We start from the raw sequence: 13,796 nt of genomic DNA, 5'->3' as shown, positions 1-13,796 counted from the left end.
TTATGCCTTGAAGCTGACCCAGCTTGTTGTATGTTCCCAGATATAGGGAACGCAAATTAACACTAGAACCATGACATCGCATCAACATCTCTATGCTTCATTGATTTAGGGCTCCTAAACGTAAAAAAATAGTATTGGAGGCATTGCTGGAGTAGCGCCGTGGCGTGCGTAGCATCGCAGACGTGGTGCTAGTAAACAAATGAAACGGGTATCTGTTTTTTTTTTTCATTGATGTCTTCTGATCGTGTGCCGCACGAACAAGGCTTTTCATTTACGCATTCAATCGCAGCTATTCGGATAAACTGCAATTTCGATATATTAGTATAACAGCGCGTCAGTGCCACGAAAGTGTAACTTTCCATCTCGTTCTGAAATCCTGACGCCGCTGTCACTTGTACGCTGTATGGAGTACGCTTTTATCGCATGCGCTTTCTACACTCTGTTTCATGCGTTATCTGCAACGCTGTGGAGGCTAGCGAAACGTGTTCCAGTAGATGCGTTCGCAGGCAAAAAATAGTTCAGTGCCCTTACCACCAACGTGGTACCGCCAATGTTCTTCCGCGTGACGTCACAACAGGCTCTCTAGAAAGTTTTGGGTATGTCACGGCGGCGGCCACATGGAACTTTCAGTGTCAGGGAAGTTGTTGACCCGACACTGATCAGATGTCACGACAGCGACCAGAAGCAGCGCCTCCTTATACGTTTTACGTTTTGCTGGCCGAACCTCTTGCATGGCTTCCACAGCGTTGCACCTGTTGTGCGAAACAAGAGTGTAGTCGATGCCGCACCCATGCGACGTCCAGTGTGCGAAATACCGGCCATTCTATTGACACCCGAATCAGGAGCAATGATCCTTCTCTCTTGCAATAAAGGGGAAGAGGTGCGCCCAGCTATTAGGAGTCGCCTACTGGCCATCTTTTAAGGACCCCGCCGTTCCGGTTTGCTTCAAGACGAGAAAACGAAGTCTTGGGTCCTGCATTTTCTCCATTTTCCACACACTTTTTTTTCCTGTTTTCTTCGTTTTTCTCTTTTGTTTGTTTGTGTTCGGGCTGACGTGACTCAGGAGACGTCGCACCAAGAACCTGCAAATATGCCACTGTCGTTAGTTTGCACAGCGTCTCTGGCTTGTCTGGATGGTTCGTTCAGGCCTTTGCGGAGGTGCCTAAGGTTCGTGCGGTGTTCTTGTTTTTCTACCCTCGTTCACTCCGTCTAAGTGCAGTATAATAATAAGTATAATAATAAGTAATAAGTATAATTGTCTAAGTGCAGTATACACACATTAGTATACCTCATTATGATCGCAGGCGGTGTTGATGTCCAGTGACCTTCGGGTAATATTGTGCGATGGTTCTAAAAAACTAGACCGTTTCGATTTACTTGTAGTTCATGATCGAGCCGCAAGTGTGATGAATTTTTGTTGCATTGTGGCCTGTGTTGTAACATGTACTCTCGAAACGTGTGTGATAGTTTCATTCAGATCGCTATGAGATTCATCAAAGCTGAAATTTGTATCGTATCGATCGTGATTCGTAGAAGAGTTAGTGTGTTGAGTGGTTCGGCGCATCTTGCGAAATCTTGGGTCAAGTTGATTTGCGCTATCAAGCTCTCATTAGTGTGTCGTTTAGAACAATTGGATATGTCGAACTCTCACTCAATGACTATGAAGTGTTTGTCGGGAGAAGATTGCCGGAGACAAATCCGCGTGACATTAGGGTTCTGCAGGTATTCATTTCGAAATATGCGTCAGATAACTTTGAAGGCATTTTGTAAAGGGGCAGCGTATAGTAGTAAAACGTGTTGTTGCAGAAGTCTATTTTTAATAATTTCACAGGAAAGTATTCACTCCTACGTGACTATGACTGGTTAAAATAGTGGCGTATTTTTATTTCAACGGTGTGTGTGTGTGTGTGTGTGTGTGTGTGTGTGTGTGTGTGTGTGTGTGTGTGTGTGTGTGTGTGTGTGTGTGTGTGTAACATGATGTTCTTTGAAATATTATCTGGTGAATGAATTACTAATGCGCGAGAAGTTCGTGAAACTAGCTGAGTAGGCAGCGTCAGTGATTAATGTAGGGTGTAGTGATTGTTCACATGCAAATGACCTATTACAGCTAAGAGGATGTTGTCAAGTTTTGTTCGGTTCACCTGCTGCTGTGTTTAAAGTATGTATGAATTGAGTATGAGCGGTCCAATGGTGAGGTGCCGCGGGCATCGTCACATTTGTTAAGCTATTGTGCCTTTTCTCTCTCACTCCTTTTATTTTTCTTCTGGCTCTAAGAGTGACCATATTGCTGCCGTAGAAGCCCAAATTGCCAATGAACAAAGATGGCAAAGTTACTTTTAAAAAGTAATAAACTACGTTAGAAATTAGAGCTGGCTAAAAGTAATGTCATGAAAGTACTTTAAGAAATGCGAGTGAAAGCAAAGTTATTCAAGTCTTCAAGGGGTGCTTTTCTGTGGGCCTCCCTCGTTGCCACGCTTGAGGTTTGACACTCATATAAACTTGTCTTTGCTATTTCTCTTCATATTTTTGGTCAGTTTTTTATGCCATAAAGAACGAGGACATGCTATATCTGGGGGAAAAGTAATTGAGAACTTATTAGCTCGGAGCAGTGAATTACAACACTAAATTACCAACCCTCACAAGTTATTCATGACGTTACTTAGTTCAGTAAAAAGCATTGTAAAATCACTGTATTTTCATTACTGCCAAGTTTGCCAATGAAGCTTAACTTAATGGGATGTTTAGTGTCACTTTTTGGGACAATAAACTTTCTAATTGCTCTTCTAAGCTGATTGCGCAGTAGTTTTGGCTTATAGGTTTCCGCAGTTATATTATGTAAGAATATCTGTCTGAACCGCTGTCACCCTTTGTGTAAACAAAGTACGGTCAATTTCCATTATAGTTGTAGGCTGTCGACACGAAGGCGTTGGACAGTATCACTACAGGAGGACTACGAAAAAAAATTACACAAGAACCGCAAACAGCTCCTTGCTCAGCAAAGCTGTTAGGCACCGTGGCATCTTCTGTACGAAATTCTGCATTTCTGGGCGATCGGGTTGCCATTGTGCAATGCCAGAAAAGTCCTCCAAGGTTGTGTTGTCGCTTGTAGAGTGCAAGTAGATCGAGTGTGCTTGAACGACGCGTGATGTGGTCGGGGCTGCCATGAGAAGCACGGCTCTCACTGATGACGGCGGCACTTATACGCTGAGCTTAAGTTGTTTACATCTGCGTTAACGTTTGCGGGACATTGAACAGCGATATTACGGATGAGCTTGAAATGGAAATCCTTTCGGGGGAAGCTTGTACTAAATTAAATGCTTATTTGAGGCGAGGAGGAATAACATTTCTACAGCCAGCTTGAGAAGAAAGGGAGGATGGGATAGTCTTTGCTCAGACGGTTGCCAGTGACCTTTTGGTCCAGGCGTCCTTCCTGGTTTTTCCTGAAATGCCAAAATGGTACAAGGAAGGCATGTCAGTCCATCCTAGATGCCCAGAGCCCTGTTTGGAGGAGGCATGGCGATTAGAAAGCTAGGTCAATACAAGAATTTACAAGAAGCTCGTTGAATACTGCTGGACAGCGGGGCCTACCTTCGACTTCAACAATGCGACGATGGTGGCTGCGGAACAAAAGTGAGGGGAAATGAGAACGGGAATCGTGGAATGCGCCGCGACAAATTGGCGTGTAAGAACAACCATGACCTCATGCGGGACGTTTACAAGCACATGTGTATCTATGGGTGCGGTGCCCTCGCTCAGTCAGCGACAGTGAAGGTGCCCACCTGCATAGGTGGTGATAGGTCTATGTCATCTTTGTTGCATACATCGCAGCAAGTTTTTTCGATTTGTTAACTCACCCGGTTTTTGGAACTGCGAAAGTCTGTAAGGCGGCTTTCCGGTGAGCTTGTTATACAACCAAACACCCGTCCACGGACTACTTTGTTCACTCATTGTGGTTTTGCCTTTCTCCCTTTCCTCGAGAACGACAGGTGCTATGTCATCCACCTGGGGATACGTACGAAGCGGGAAAACCACATAGTTGAAAAAAAAAACATTTTGTTGAACTCGCGTGCCTTCACTGGAAGTGTGGCATCTTGGGCTAGTTGGTATGGCATGACCATAGTTTAGCGCGAGAACAAAACGACGACACAGAGACAAGGTGCCCTTCGTGTCCTTTTTGTCTCTGTGTCGTTGTTTTGTTCTCGCGCTATAACTATCGTCATGCCTTCACTGGAGTTACGAAAGGTAAGAACACAATGAGCGGGAAAAGCCGTCTGTGAACGAGAGTGTTTGGTTGGAAAACTACCTCACAGGAAAGCCGCCTTGCAGAGTTTTTGCAAAATGTCTCTGTTCCAACATCATGTGCGTGTGCACATGATGTTGGAACTGAGAAAGATGAACAAGCGAATGTTTTTTTTCATTTCTAGCGTCCCTGGTACGAAACTGTTACAATCAGAGGTCGAGGTCTTGATGAAACCACTGGCCACTGGGAATATGCTTGGGGCGTGCATGTTAATAGTAGTTATTCACTGAACTCAAACATGTCTGTCTGTTTTTGTCTGCAGGTGCAGTTTCTTGAAGCCTTCTCAACATGCTAGGTGAGTACAGGACATTTTTTTTTTCCCTGCCGCAAACAGATGTTCGCTGATGCCCGGTCACTGTTGGAGCAAATGCGCATCTGATCGGCTAACGCACTAAAATGAAGCGCGAACTGAACGCTCAAACAGTATTTTCAGCCTTTACTTGAGTTTAGTTTAGTTTTTTTTTTATCATTACATTATCCACAAAAAAGTTGTGGGCCGGAGAAAGCCGCACTACTTTTTACAGGGCTTTGACAAAGTGCGCTTAATAGATGGGTGTTTCTCAACATGCCGCACCGCAATCGCATAGCATAAGCGAAGATATACTGAACACACCTTTGTTCGCGTTTCACTTTAGCGCGATGGTATGTTAACAGTGTGTGGTCAGTGCTCATTTTCGTACTTAGGAGCGAGCAAGGCGACTAAGTACGAAAGGACAGCGCTCTTGCACGCCTCTGTGGCGCTTTTTTGCTGTTTAGTTGTCAAGTCTACCGCAAAGTCAACAGTGTGAGGCTGTACACCATCCAATTATACGGCGTCGGTGAGAGGTTCGCATAATATCACATCGATGTATACATATACGCCACTGTGGCCGACATCTTGGGTCTGCCCGCTGGTGAACTCTTGCTCGAACGCACAACACAAGGAACAGTAACAATGGTAGCGCAAAGAAACGGGACACGAGAACTAACACAGAGACGCACGCACAGCGCTATACTTGCAGCGCATGGTTAATTTTTTGGGCGCCACGTCATTCTTATATACTTTTTTGCACACACCAGCCACTAGCACGCGTGATCGCACAGCGACTGGCAAAAAAAAAAAACGGGTACCAATCGATTGTGTAGCGTCCCTAGACTAGGTCCTCCTCTGCACTGACACTCTCTAATGAGGTAAAAAAATGTCACGGTTGCCGCCTTGTTGCTTCACTAGCGCAGAAAACCTGCCTATGACGTCACGTGAAAGCAGTCAGGAATTTTCTTTTTTTCTTTCTAACTTTAAAGGGACGCTAAGAGCAATACGACTTTTTGCGTATTAGTTAGCTGCAATTTGACGATCCCGTAAACACCACTCTAGCCGTGACACTGGTTGGCGAGGAAACGCGCGGAAAGAAAATATAGGTGAAGATGCCACCTTCAGAGTCCCGCACTGAACACCGTGACGTCATAGACTTTGAAGGCGTCTACTGGCTCCTACGTAGCTTCTAATCGATGAAAATGATGCTATAGGCCTAGCATACGATGTTTCAGAAAATTTCGTCGAGCCAATGAACCTGCCACGGTGGTCTAGTGGTGGAGGCTGCTGGCTCGGCTGCTGAGCCGCAGGTTGTGGGTTCGAATGCCGACCGTGGCGGCCGCATTTTCGATGGTGGCGAAAATGCTTAAGCCCCGTGTTAGATTTAGGCGCGCGTTAAAGAACCTCGGGTAGTCGAACTTTCCGTAGCCCTCCACTTCGACGTCTCTCGTAATCACATGGTGGTTTTGAGACGTTAAAACCCAACAGTTATTATTATTATCATCGAGCCAATGTCGCGGAAATACGAAAAATAGATTTTTAAAAAATTAGTGACGTCACGCGCGAGGCTTCGGCACGACATTTATAAATGAACTCGCAACTTTGATTTTCTCTGCAAATAATGAAATTATGATAGTGAAGCATGTGACATTAGAGTTCTCAGAGTGCAGTTCGTCAATCTAATCCAAGTCATTGTTTTTCTTTAGTTTTCCTTCAAAGGGATGCTGAGCTTTTTTTTTTTTTTTTGTCTCCAGCATTTTCAATTTCCGGCCGATTTGAAAGATTGCTTGCCAGAATTGAAAGACACAGTGTTAATTTCAAGCAGGAACCAGAGGGAAATAACGAACTTAATGCGTTTTTTTTTTTTTTGCAAACTGTCGCGTCTACCGGCTTCGACGTGAACTAGGGGAGGGGATGTCACTGCACTGTAGTGGCTAGTAGCCACTATAACTGCACCCTGGAAGCAGGCAGCCGACATTGCCTACGCGCGCTGACAATCCACCAAAAATACACGCAACTGTTCAAAAATACATGAAATTAACTTTGTTTATCGGAACAGTGGCGTATTCCGAGTAGAATTTCGATGTTTCGTTAGTTTTTTTTGTTTGTTTGTTTGTTTGTTCAGTGCTCCTTTAAGCACCCTGGACAGACAGAGACAGTGATTGATTGATTGATATGTGGCGTTTAACGTCCCAAAACCACCATATGATTATGAGAGACGCCGTAGTGGAGGGCTCCAGAAATTTCGACCACCCGGGGTTCTTTAACGTGCACCCAAATCTGAGCACACGGGCCTACAACATTTCCGCCTCCATCGGAAATGTAGCCGCCGCAGCCGGGATTCGAACCCGCGACCTGCGGGTTAGCAGCCGAGTACCTTAGCCACTAGACCACCGCGGCAGCAGAGACAGTGATCGTAGGGAAAAGGCGATGGTATGGCTGCCCGATGGTATAGGTACCATACACAGTATTTATTCACCTTACCTCAGGCTGTACCTGCGTATTAACCGAGTGACAAGCTGTGTATGTATTCAAGTTATGAAATTAAGATATGAATGATCGTCGCTTAGAAAAGTAGGCAAAAAGACAAGAAATGTAATGCCAAGGCTCCACATTTTTTACTCCTGCGTAACTTTTTTTTTTTTTTGCCAATGTGAGCTTGTACCAGCTAGTCCAGATTGGGGTGCTCTCGGAAACCCCGTGGAAACGGTAATTTATGTTCGTTCGACTGTTGCTCGGCTGTGTCTCACTGCGCTACCTTTGTGAACGACACGTCAGTAAGGTCTCGGCCCATAGTGGAACCGCTGATCTACGTCGACACTTCGATTGGTTTTCTTTTGACCCTCTCGTTTTCCGCGTATGACGTCTCTGTGGTCGGAGCTCTCTGTACTCGGTGGTCGCCTGTCGTGTTTCGCCGGCACTGGGTGGCCGTGGTCAGTCGCGGGCCGCAGCTGTGTTCTACGAAAACGTGTCCTGGACACCAGTTGGTCATCGACACGCGCTCCCAGAGGCGCAGCTGTGGGCCCCTCGCTACGAAAAAAAAAATGCATGGAAACAAAAACGGAATAAAGGAACGCACCGCCAAGTCACACAAATTGCGTCGCTGTGACAGAGCCGTTTGTCGTCTTTGACACCCTTCTTCCCTTTCCGCGCTGACGAATGCTGAGAGGCGCTGGTGTATTTATTAACAGTCCAGCCCGGGGCGACTGGACGCTTGTCTCTATGTATGCCATCTGCGCCAATCAGCGCCCGTCAAGGAGCTCGGTTCACAGCCTCACATATCCGTTGTCAGGTCAGGCGAAAGAAAGACGTAGGAAACAAAAAAAAGCAAAAAGGAAAAACTCGGCCCCGGAATATGTGAAAGCTTCATTAGTTAGCTGGCTGAAACGGCTGGGTACTGCACACACATCATCGCTCGGAACGGATATGGCTATTGCTCTGTAAGTGCGTGCTTCCGCTTTTTTAGCCGGCGCGATGCACGCAGATCGCAAGAGATACTTGTTTGGGAGGATTCGTATCTGGTTTGGTTTGAAAAGGTTGAGGTAAAATACTGTCGAACTTTACTATCCAGTGACAACGCGAGTGAAGTTTGACGCAGTAGTTACCTCCGTGAACGTTGCCGATAGCGATAACTAATAGATTTTTTATTGTATAGTAGGCAAAGTCATAAGACAGTATTGTTTACGCATTTTAGACAAAATGTTGCATATGCAGCACTTTCTGCTACGGCAGCCCTCTTGCAGTGGTCGTCGAGAAGAGGTCCTGAAATGGAACTGTCTCGCGCGAATTCTCCAGCTGTGGCAGCTTGGGCTAGTTGGTATGACATGACGATAGTTATAGCGCGAGAACAAAATGACGACACAGTCCTTCTTGTTTCTGTGTCGTCGTTTTGTTCTCGCGCTACAACTATCGTCATGCTCTGGCTGCCCCTATAATGCAAACGTAAAGAGGCATTTTGTTTCACGGAGAGCAGCACAATCGATTCACGTGCTCTGTCAGAGCACAGAGGTGTGCTGCTGTCTGGTATTTGCCCTGCTGGCTCCACCAAATGCGCGAGTTGTTGGCAAGGCGACTGGTCGCTCTCCCTGAGTGCTTGCACCGGCAAAGCGTCATGTATCAAGAAGTTGCTGTTATTGCTAGTCTGCTGGCAGAGCCGGCGGATCGCGCTTGAGCGGCAAGCAAGTGATAAACGAGCTTGTTTGACTAAGCGCATTGCCCGCGGAGAAAGTCTAGCCGCGGCGGCGAGGGGGAGCGCCGTCTGCGAGGCGGAGGGGAAACCCGCAGGCCGCCGCCGTTGACGAAGCGTCACCTGAATGTCGTGTGGGAACGGGCCGCCATTCGAGCGATCGGGCCCATCTCCTGTTCTCCCTGGTGTTCGGTTGCGTTCCGAGCTGATCGTTTGCATAGGCTGCTCCCATAGTGTGGGCTGCAGGCGCGTTCCCGCGCTCTTTGGCTCGGTGTTGGTTGCATCACATCCCGTCTGTATCGCGCGCCGGCCGACTGGCGCGATGTGTTTTGACGCATCGCAAGAGCTCGTTCCTATCATGTCACGTATTAGAGGATGCCGAGAGACGCGAGATTCCGCGTCCTGTCTTGGGAAAGTGAAGTCCCATGGAAACAGTCTGCTTGTTATCGAGAATTGACGATCTGATCACTTCGGAGGGTCGACGTTCTGCCTTTGTAGTTTTTCCTAGTCAAGTGGGATAACGCTCAGCGCTTACTCTCTTAAAAGCGTTGAACATGTTGCCGTTCCCAACAACGATCAGTGACAGCCGCTGTGCGCAGTGAGATCCACAGTACCGCATATGTTCCGACGTACTACTACTCTATTCATCCCTCCTCTGCTTGAGCGTTGACGGCTGAGCGCCTTGACGCGTTCGGGCGCGGCGGCTTTCTTTAACGAGTACGCGCTGTCGCGGACAGTGTGTCTTCCTGCCGCCAGAGCAGCAGGCTTATTGTTTCCCGGGAAAAATCGGGGCCACCTGTACTTTTGCGCTGCTCGTCCGGTCGTGAGCCGGGCGAGCCTCTCTAATTACGCCCAAATGAGGCTGGCCCGCGCGCGCCCTCGCGCGGCTGCAGCGCGGCGGGGGCCGCGTCAGGCGCCAGCTGGCTGCCCAGTTTCCGCACCACCGGACTCGCCGATTGGTGCCGCAGATCTGCGAATGCATTCACCGCTGCCGAACGCAAGCCCCCCTTTCTGTTTGCTTTCTCAGGAGGCAGCGTCGATGCTGGCTGACGCATGCTTTTCTTTCTGTCTCGCCCTCTCCGCGAGAGTACCGGCACGAAGGCGTAAGCGCGAGCATTTCCGGTAGCACTGAGAAAGGAAAAAGAAGAAAACAAAAATGTGTGCAGCCGCGTCTTGGTGTGAGCGTCTTGGGCGTGCATGCGCCCTGGCTTCGCGCTGCGGAAATCAAGCGTGCTTCGTAAGTTGGCTTCGTGTGATGCGTCCTAACGCCGTTGATAAAAATAATTGCTCGTATTCCGATGCGAGCATCGTTTCTGACCGAGTGAGTTTGCCCTCGAAGCATCTGTGCTTTGACAGTTCGAGATGACGTCGCCGTGTGTCGAGCAGTTTTTTTTTTTCTTTAACAGCTGCTCTCGAGGTGGCGGCCCTGGGTGCGCCCAGATTTGCTCGCGTCATCGCTGGGGCAAAATCCAGCAGCCGGCGTTTTTGCGCGGGCTGGATCCGGCGCGTTTCCCGCGCGCCGGCTCCCCAGGGTCTCGGCGAGCGCGTCGACGTGTTACGCCGCCGGTGTCTCAAGGCTCTCGCGGTTTAATTACTTGTTTCTACCGGGCTCACGTGGCACTCGCTTTCCTCGCCTCCTCCTCTTCTCGGGCGCACTTTAATGACAGTGACGAGTGCCGTCAAAACGATCCTGTAGTGTATCCGGGATAGTCTCGGGCGGCCCTCTCCAACCCTGGCCGTCTTCTCATCATCATCAGTGGCGCTTAATTTATTTGCTCCTTTTCCTCGGAGTGCCTTTGTTGGTGGCGCTTTTTTTTCCCCCCTCTCGAGGCGGCGTTATTATTTGGCGCATCGGAAGCGAGTGTTTTGTGGTGCGTGCTCCCGTCCATCCGTCCGTTCGTCGCCACGAGGGCGAGAAGGCTGGACGGCGAGTCGTGCCCGTTCGCGAGATGCGAAAAAAGCTTTGCTTTCTTTCTTTTCCCTCCGCCGCTGCCTTCGTTGTTCTTTTGCGCCGGTACCTCTGCTATTTGGCGCCTCAAATTGGTTATAATACGGCTTGCGTTTTTTCGTAGATATAATTACAGTACTCGCCTTCGTGAGTGCGGCGGACTTTGCACGCTTTCTGTCTGGCCGTCCCCCGCGAGGAGGCCGACAGAAAATGACTGAGAGCGTTTATAATTACAAAGCCCTCGCTCATTTTCCAGTCGTCTCGTGGCGTCGTTTGGAGGCGCCCCTCTTCACGAGCGGGAACCCCGCTTTCTTTTCACTGCCGACTTTCCTGCTATTTCGTCCTTTCTTCGTACGCTAATAACGTCTACTTAGTGACGGACAGACGTAGATGAGATGGTAGATGACTGGAATCCCTCCGTGGGTCGTCCCCCCCTCTTCCTGTGCCGGCAGCCGCGTCTCGCTGTTTGTACAAAAGAAACCGGGGGCCCAGCAGATCGCCAGAAAAGCTCGCAACTGGCGAGGGCTGGTCACGCAGCCGGAGCGCCCCTGGGTCGCTTGCGTGCGCGCTCTTTCGTGAGCCCGGCTGCCCTTCCCGCCACCCGCCGGTTGCATGCGGAGCTACTTCTCCGAGATGGACAGGTACTGGACGGGGGGAGGCTCGCCTCCGTCATGAGTGTTCATGTCGCAGCCATGCCTTATGGCCTTGTGGACGTTGAAGAGAGGGAAGGGAAAAACACCACCACCGCGGGTGCCCTTGTTGAAAATTTTCGTGCGTGGCGGTCTTGGCTTAGACATACCTTTATGGCTGGACAAAATCCTGCAGAAAGCTTACGGTACATTTCTTCGAATATATAGCCGATTTGGCGATTTAAAAAATGAAGTTGACTGTCCCGTGATGCTTTGTGAGGTTTCAAAAGATTCCTTCCTAGAAACCATCTTATTTTTGTGTGGAGGAAAGGGCGATGCTGTCTGTAGAACTTTGAGGCAAGCAAGTTGGAACGAATAAATAAGTGGCTGGAGCGGTAAAAGTGTTGTCCCCTTTTCTACCAAGCCTGTCTCCCTTCTCGGTAGTTAGTGAAGGAACCTGTCTGCTGTGAATTGGATATTTACGAAGCCAGCAAGGGAGCCGAAAACACGCATTCTGGTCTAATACGTTCTCATAAAAATCGTTTTTGCATCACCGACTATCTGAATGCTCCAACTCCTTGCTCTCAAGGCCATGCAGGGCAGGAGAGGTGGTGCGAGGAGCGTCTCTCCTATGGGGAAACGGGGGTCGTTTTGAAAGACTGGTGAGGCATCAAAACTGATTCGGATCAGCCGCAAATTCTGAGTGATCGCAGCTGTGCGACTGACCACAGGCTCAATGCGCTCCGTAACAATGCAACACGTCTGACCCGCAGGTCGTGGGATCGAATCCCGGCCGCATTTTCGATGGAGGCGAAAATGCTTGCGGCCCGTTTAGATTTTAGGTGCCCGTTAAGAAAAAACACCAGGTGGTCGAAATTTCTGGAGCCCTCCACTTCGGCGTTCCTCATAATCATATTGTGGTTTTGGGACGTGAAACCCGAACAATTATTAACAGTGCAACACTTGTGTGAGAACATTAGGTTTGAGTGACAGGCTACCAAGTTTGAGAATCCTAGAGGTTCTGGGTTCAAGTACCAGTGCAGCCTAGCTACTTCCCCGTCTAAGTCCCCACACAGCGCCCACATGCGGGGCAGAGATAAAAAGGAAGAAACTAAAGAAAGGAAAGGAAGGTTGCTGGCTGAGAAAATCGCATTGCTCGTGCATTCGCAGTAACATTTTGCAATTGTCTACACAGTTGACTGGCACTTGTGGTGCATTAGGATAAACAGAAGAAAAAAAAATATGTGGTGTTTAAAACACTCAGTCGTGTACCTGTAGTTTGCTGCTGTGAGAAAAGGAACCTGGGAGAGCAAGCATTGCCGAAGCTGTTATAATGGAGAATGGTAGAACTAATAGCTTATACGGCATTATTTAACCAGCTGGAAGAACAAAAAAAAATTTTTTTCGAGGGGCCAGATCTGATAAACATCCGTCGAGAGCGCTAAGCAGCTTTAACTTCACGTTTACAGGTGGTTAATCAGTGTCATCCTGTTTATGCGATGAGAGCCGATATTCTTTGTCAGACGTTACTCGTGATCAGCAACCTTCGGCAATGACTCGTACCGCTAGAGTGAAATGGGTGCTCCGAAACAAGACAGCATTTCTCACTTTTGTTCTTCTTTTGACATACACCCCATTGTTTTCTGTTGTCTGCTGTGGTGTGCGTGAATCCAATGCGTGTATTGGCTGCAGCATTAACTGGTACGTTCCTGCGACAGTCGTTCCACGTTGCATTGCTAATGAAAGCTCAGGTGACCCATGTAAACCGAACCGTTAATGATTACGAAAGGTTTTCCCTGCGCTGTGGTCTTGTGGCTAAGGTACTCGGATGCTGACCCGCACATGTCGCGGGATTGAATCTCGGCTGCGGCGGCTGCATTTTCGATGGAGGCGAAAATGCTGCAGGCCTGTGGGCTCAGATTTGGGCGCACGTTAAAGAACCCCAGGTGGTCGACATTTGCGGAATCCTCCACTATACGGTGTCTCTCAGAATGATATGGTGGTTTTGGGACGTTGAACCCTACATATCAATCGTCGATTGATTATGAAAGTCATATGCCGCTTCTGCTGTCGCTAGTAAGGTTTATTTCTGTTTGCGTATCATTACGCTATAGAGAGACCTAAATTGGTAAAGCTGGTAGAACTACTACTCGCTTGTGTTTTGTCAAGCTTAGGGGTAACTCTGACTTACGAAGGTCCCTACCAACTAGCTCCACTTTCTGTCGCTCTGAACTCATGAGAAATGCCAGCGAAGTGAACCTACACAGCCAAGCGTCTAAGAGAGACTACAAGGGAACCACGTGTGTTTGTAGAGTGAGACCATGGGACCGCTGTAGAGTTTTAAACAATGATTCCGGTGTTTAACATTTCGCCGCCTTAATTTAGCGCGTAAACTTTTTTCGTGTCTGGTCTATGGCAGAAGCTCACCACTGTGTGTTCCT

General features: G+C 48.4%; 1 protein-coding gene across 4 annotated transcripts in view; it reads left to right on the top strand.

Moving 5' to 3' along the window:
* Positions 1–13,796, top strand: part of zfh2 (Zn finger homeodomain 2) — a 390,896-nt gene that overhangs the window by 301,465 nt on the left and 75,635 nt on the right. For all 4 annotated transcript variants that reach the window (XM_075877275.1, XM_037427400.2, XM_075877277.1 and 1 more), the window contains one exon: positions 4,563–4,595. The gene's annotated coding sequence lies outside the window, so the exon portion shown is untranslated. The remainder of the gene's footprint in view (positions 1–4,562; positions 4,596–13,796) is intronic.

This window comes from Rhipicephalus microplus, chromosome X (genome assembly GCF_043290135.1).
Source record: "Rhipicephalus microplus isolate Deutch F79 chromosome X, USDA_Rmic, whole genome shotgun sequence".
Lineage (NCBI taxonomy): Eukaryota > Metazoa > Arthropoda > Arachnida > Ixodida > Ixodidae > Rhipicephalus > Rhipicephalus microplus.
This window is presented reverse-complemented; position numbering and strand designations above follow the sequence as displayed.